Consider the following 7015-nt stretch of genomic DNA (forward strand, 5'->3'; position numbering starts at 1 on the left):
AAATTCAAACCAATAATTTGCATCTGGCTGCTAACCTGAAGGAGTTTGTGTGAAGATCTACTGCATGAATTAATTACGGTCTTATGTAAACATCATTTGGCTGATTTCTGCATCAGTATTTTGCTCACTACCAACAGAGTCTCTTGGGATGAACTCCCTTCCCTCTCATCTCTCAAGCTGCCGTTACTCTCCTCCATCTTGTTAAGGCATTATCATGATGGTGATATTAAAGTGGCTTCTGACCTTTGTTTTTAAATCTCAAAAGCTCTTTAATTGAGGTGAAATGATGTTCACCTCAATTTCATTGATAAGCAACGTAGGCCATAATTAAGACAACAGAAAATTAGCACAGTTAAGTGTTTAACATGTTTTATACAGTAGTCAGGAAACACAAGTGCTATACCATCTAAACTTAACAAATTATTCTGCCTTTAGAGGAGCTTTTACCTTCTTTTTTTTTCGCTACAGGGTCACTTTTTTTTCTACATGAGCCTCCAAAATAATTTCTGAGTACACGACAGAGCAGCTCTGATTTTTTTCTGATCTCTCACGTCTCTTTATCTTAATCTAAATGACAAGTTATTCGAGGATCCGGTGAATGACAAAGAACAAAAGGCTTGGCAGAAGGTTGTGTGCTGCTGAGCTTCAGCACTGATGCAACAGAGACTAAAAAGAAAAGGCACACGTTACTTTAGAAACGTGTGAACCTCCTTACGCAGGTTGGTACAGCCTACTGATCTGAAGTATAACATTAAATAAAACACAGCATGACCTCTGACAGCGATGCCTTTTATAATCAAAATTCTGCCAGGATCAACACCTTTGATGCCATCAGCACTTGCTTGGCTGGTTTCCTTGACAACATAGCCGAAGATTTTGGAGGCTGAAATGATTTTGTTTAGGTTCAAAAAGGAGAAAACGTGTCATGAATATGAACTGAACAAAGACGTCCAATTGATTAGAACCTGCAGAACTTGTCTAAAGCTCATCAGTGGCGGATTAGAAAGTTTTACAGGGGGTGGCAGCAGATTCTGGCAGGGAGGCAGAGTAATTATCCAAATCTGGACTGATGCCTCATGCAGCTAAACACTGCAGGTGGATGTAGAAGGTGCAGTGAAGGACACAAGGCATGACTATGAATAGGATTTGTAGGTTTAAACAGTATGCCACAGATAGCTTGAGTACAGTACATGATTCATACTCTTTGTAGACAATCAAACCATTGCTGTTGTAGAGATGGTCAGAGTTTTGTTTGCTTTTAAAGGGGACATATCATGCACATTTTCAGGCCTACTTGTATTTTGGTTGTCTACTAGACGATGTTTACATGCTTTAAACATGAAAACACATTATTTTTCTAATACTGTTTGTCTGAATGAATCTGTATTCACTCCGTCTGAATGCTTCTGTTTCTTTAAAAAGCCCAGTCTGCTCCAAGTGGCTTTCTAGGAAAACATGGTGCACCTTTGCAAAGGTAGATTTCAAGCTGTCGGGGGAGGTACTCAGAAGAGTGACGGTACATTGTTATGAGCCTAATTGTGATAGACAGGGCCAAATGTGAATGGCTTGTTGAATCACAGGTTTTCTGAGCTAGGCAGCCCATCCTGACTGTGTTGTCTTATTTCACAGTTAGTGGGTCTGTAGGCACACCAGATACCAAAATGTATGTGCACAAGCACTGAAAAAGTGAAGTTGTCATGACATGTAATTTCCCCTTTAAAGACCACTGGATGATAGAGAAGAAAAAGAGATTCAACACTAACATAAGAAGTGTACAGCTTAAATTGGTGCAATCGACAATGAATTTAAATGCTAATCTGACATGAATTACAGAATCAACAGAACCAATTCTCCCTGCTCATTCCCTTTTAAAACTGTGTAAAAGGATTTGGCGGAGGACAGGGGGAAAAGGCAGAATACAGCAATCAAAGACAAGACTCAATTTAACTGTCAGCAGGGTCAAACCAACCCAAAGTCTTACAAACAACACAAAAATCTAACTCCTTCACTTTTTAACCAAAAAACTGCCATAGTCACATCGGCACTTCAAAATGCAACAAAAGGTTCCCCCTGGATACCTCTGAATTGTTCTTTTATCCTCCCATGAGTCAATCAGCTCCAGGTGTGATGTCACATGGGAGCGGGTCGGGCACCCGGACTGGAAATGTAGAGGCCTCCATTTACCCTGCGCCTCAGCCCATTACAACTGGTAATGGTTTTCTCTAGAGGAATCGACCAAGTTTACAGACATCATTGTATCAGACAAAAATGTGCCCCCTAATTATATAAACAGAAGTGGTCGACGCCCTCACATTTCCTCCTGGATTACAGTTTAGTGAAAATGGAATAAGGGAAGAAAAAAAACACTAAAATTAAATATTTTATTTAGTTTAATAATTTAATCAAGTATGTGCTGCTGTTGTGTCCAGTTTGTAGTTAGTATAGAGAGTGGAATGTACAAAATATAAACATCTTTGCAATGTATTAAAATCCAAACTGAACAGCAATAAAAACTAGTTACATTACGTATTAATGTTGTTGTTCAGTGTTTTTGATTGTCCTGCTGCATTAGTTGTTGGCTGACTCATATTTTGTGAACGTACTTGAGGTGTACTGTATTTTTGAGCAGACAATGACGGCAGTCTGTCATAATGCACTCAAACCCACACATGCTTTTCACTGCTGAACCGATTCAGCCTGAACTTCACATTAAAGAGGCCATCATGTCTGCTGATGCAACACAGCATGCAGTGGAGGCCAAATTAACTCACTTACACTGTTCTTGTTTCCGTGTGCTCTGTGTGGAAACGAGGGGAAACTGGCTCACACAGGTGGATGTCCAGATTCCTGTGACTGCCATTGTCCCTCCTGTTGTTTGTCCGTTTCAGGCTTTGTGGGACACAATGAAAATGTACATTTTATTTTTGGGACGTGGCAGGTGGGCTGGCGTTGGCTGGCAGGTCCTGGCAGTTGGCACTCCCTGCCACCTTGCAGGTCCGCCCCTGAGGCTCATCTCCTCATTTTGAACATTATCTCCGTCTTCCATTCATGGCCCTCCTCTGAACCGCACTCATCTGTCGTCATCCCTCTGCTTTATGCAACTGCTGTTATGACCTATGTAGTAAAGGCCATTTTGGTGTGTGTGTGTTTGTTTGTGTGTTCTTCCCGCAGTGGGTGCCGTGTGTGTGTGAACGGTATAGTGAAGGTCTCCTGTGTGTGATTCCCTCGAGGGGCTCGACGGTGTGTGTCTCGAGGTACATAGTGACCCTGATGTGTCAGCTCTGCTTAGAAGAATGAACAGAGTGCTGGTGGACCACCGTGACTCACACACACACACAAACACGGGAGACCTCCTCAGGGCTCTCCCTATGATCACTGTACCCCACCCACACACACTCCTGACATTTTTCCTCGAAGCACATCTATAGGCTTCCATTTTACGGATGTAGCATGACATTGTCATGAAGCCTGCAGGCCTTGAAAAAGTTCCTGTCCCTATATATTTGTGTGTATAGGCTATGTAAATGTAAAGTGCTGTGTACGTGTTTAGAGCCCAGCTTGTTTTCACAGTTACCCGGTGGGGCAGATTCGAGCTGGACTGTGCGTGTGTTTGTACGTTAATTAAAAAAAAAAAAAGCACTGAAGAAAAACAAGTAGATTACCATAAGGGTAGAGTAGAGCTGGAGGGCATCAACCTTTTGCAAGAGTAAAATGAACAATGTGACTATGCATTATAATTATATGCATGTTAAGACACAGCATGCACACACAACTAGACAACTAGCTGAATGTGTTTATTGAGAGTTTCAGAAATAGAAAATCAGTCAAATGCGGAGTAACAGAGTAAGAAAAGAGCCAGACAGAGAGAATACACATGCGAGCCTAAGCTTATAAAAAGTATTTACCATCCCGTTGGACTTTTATACTTTACTGTTTTATGACACTGAATCACCTATGTATTAAGGAGGTTTAGGCAGGTATGAATGTGAAAATATCTCTACAAATGTCTCCAAATATATAACAGAAAATAAGTATTACCCCACCATGGCTTCAGCCAAGTGTTTTTAGTCACTTAAGACAAAATCTTTTGTGTGTATTAGAGGTGTAAAAACTTACTTAGATACACCTGTACCTGTATGAAAAAATGGAAAATGACACAATTGGTAATCTGCCTTGAATAGCTGATTGTGTAAAAAGGGCAAACACTTCTAAATATCTGCCAGAAGGTATATAAGAGACGGTGATACGAGTAAGATTGTACAGTCTGATGAGATTTAGATAGCTAGTTGCGTTCAGTTTATTTAACGCTATGATTGTCGTAAGCTCAATATCACACATCACCATCTCCAGAATAAAGCACTTGGTGAAACCAAATTGATCCGTGGTCTCATAAGTCAATCCAAAGTTTATGGTGAGACGTAAAATGTAATGTTTTTTACTGACCATGAAACTTGTCAGAGCTTATAGATTTGAAAGTACTGAATACTAATCCAAACAATTATTTTGTGATTATTTGTACCTAATATTGTGACAATCCGCATAAATGGTGCTTCCCCTGTGATTCAATGTTGAAAACAATTAAACATAAATAAAGCACACGTAGGGGGCAAATACTTTTTATAGAGTGTAAATTACGACTACACAGAGCAGCCTTCTCTCCTGCTGAGGACTCTACTGGAGGGCAGCTAATAACACACACTCACTCATACGCATCATATGCATGTACACATTTTACCACAAACTCTGCTAAAAAATGGTGTTAAAAATTAACATTTGTCTAAAAGGCATGATGTCTCCCCAGCAGATGTGGAGCTCCCTACAGCACAGCATCTAGCGTCCTCTGCTGTCCAAATAAATAAGAAATCTTTCCAGCACGGAAAAACCAACAGGTGGCACAAACGCAACTCTACGAGGCAGTAAAGATGGCCAGTTCAAACTCAGGCAGCTGGGTAAAGCGACCATTGACAGGTTAATACAGTTAATACAGATTGTTTCATGGCGCTCCTTTTGACAAAATATATCAAAGTTTAAGAATGATAGAAGATTATAATGCACTTTAATTTGTTTCTTGTGCTTCCAGGTCTTTCAATTGAACTTCTGCACCCTGTTTTGATGAACAAACTACAATAACATACAGTTACAAACATAAAGGACGAGTTTATTTCAATGGGACTAATCCATAATAATACAACTTCATAAATACTGCTGGTTAATGACAAAACTGCCCATGTATGTATATTTACTGTATATCTATCATCACAGGGTTTAGAAAAGGATCTATAGAGAGGAAGCAGCGCTGAAGACAATGGGGGACACTACTGATCAGGCTTAACACACTGAATCAGTGAATATGGTTTCAAATGTGACCTACTTACAATGCTTGATTCAGAATAGGGGGCAATAGTAAATCAAGAGTTTCTTTTAATTTATCACATATTTTAACAATGTTTGGCAAAGGTCATGTTGCACTCAAATGTGACTTTCTTCTTTTAATCGAAAGAAAGGAAATGTTTTTTTCAACACATACCTCTCATTCCTTCACTTCCCAAAAGACACAATTTAATACAAAATAACACTTGCACACTCACAATCACACACACAGACATAGTCACATATACTGTATGCACATGGGTGCATGACAAATGGACACGAGCACAAATAGGCAACCCTGACCAAGGTTTTGCACAGTATAGGCAAGATAAGAGTAGGGGACACGGATCCATCACTTGTCATTTCTCAGCTTTACCTCTCCATCCTCGTCTTGGTCCCTGTGGAACAAACTCTGGACAGAATCGGGTCACCGTCTTCTGTAACATCAGCCTTGCTTACAATAGCAATTATTCAATTTTGAACTGCAGGATTATCCTGATAATTCTTTAAGCAATAGCACGGAATAAAAGGTTAAAACATCACAAAATTATAAATCAGATAATCTACTACTGCAAGTCAATAAACTTTATTCTTCTATTTTAAAAAAAGAGCTAAGCATTCAATGCTAGTGCCTTGAATAATTTGACTATTTTTTTCTGAAATACATTAAAGAAATTAATAAGGTTTCTCTCAGCATGTCTTTCATGCTTCCGTCCCATAATGCAATGCAGTGTATGAGTCACGTGCCCCTGACCAATGGAAACAGTTGAGCATTGGGCCAAGACTTGTCACACATCCATCCTAGTCCTTCAAACTGTCCCTCTTTGATTTTGGAATGCCACCGCTCCCAGCTGCTTCCACTGTACATCAAGTCAAGGAAAATTATTTTGTGCAGGAGGCCAGTGTTGGTTATATTTTACATGTGATCCTGTTTGTCCGTTTTACATTTTAGTCCAGTTCATATTCAAAGGAGCAGATGGCAGTCTAAGGCCATACTCCACATAGAGTACGAGAGTCCATCATTGTGGCCCTTACAACGGCAGAATGACGTCATCACTGGAATGTTCAGAGGTTTTCTGAGACCGACTGTCCGCCTTTAAAGAACAGAAATCCAGAGAGTTAGGCATTCAAATCAGTGCTGTCACATCCTACACTTTTTATTCATTTGTACAGAAGTTTTAATCCATTACAGCAAACTGAAACTAAAACACAGTTTTCACCTCTACATTTAAAACCACTTACACACTTTTCCTTTGAAAAGTCAAGCTCAAAATCTGAGTCCAGAGTAGACTACACATGTCGCCGAGGCTGCTGACAAGATGTGGACTCAAGAATCAGTGCTCAAGAGGGCAGCCTGACAGATAAACCAACCAATCAGCTTAATGATTTATCTTTTTCTCAAACCTGGATCCTTGTATTATACAGTATATGTATATACTACTGGGGCTTACTTCTAATTATTGTTTAGAATATGTTCATTATTTATTTTTAACAAACAAAAACAAAACAGATTAAAACAAACAAAAACAAAAAAATGTAACTAGATATAACAATATTTATTATAAATATGCAAACCAGGCGCCGTTTCTACAGTTGGTTACATACTTGTGTACATGTAGGAGTGTGTGTATATTTAAAACAGAGA

General features: G+C 39.5%; 1 protein-coding gene across 2 annotated transcripts in view; it reads right to left on the reverse strand.

The window, feature by feature from the left end:
* Nucleotides 1-3779: 3779 nt before the first annotated feature.
* The window catches only part of LOC137871518 (arf-GAP with Rho-GAP domain, ANK repeat and PH domain-containing protein 1), a 47056-nt gene continuing 43820 nt past the window's right edge, over nucleotides 3780-7015 (reverse strand). For both annotated transcript variants that reach the window (XM_068709369.1, XM_068709360.1), the window contains exon 34: nucleotides 3780-6464. The gene's annotated coding sequence lies outside the window, so the exon portion shown is untranslated. The remainder of the gene's footprint in view (nucleotides 6465-7015) is intronic.

The sequence above is a fragment of the Cebidichthys violaceus genome, unplaced genomic scaffold (assembly GCF_023349555.1).
Source record: "Cebidichthys violaceus isolate CVI_PGR_0920_01 unplaced genomic scaffold, fCebVio1.0.p SCAF_1, whole genome shotgun sequence".
Classification (NCBI taxonomy): Eukaryota; Metazoa; Chordata; class Actinopteri; order Perciformes; family Stichaeidae; genus Cebidichthys; species Cebidichthys violaceus.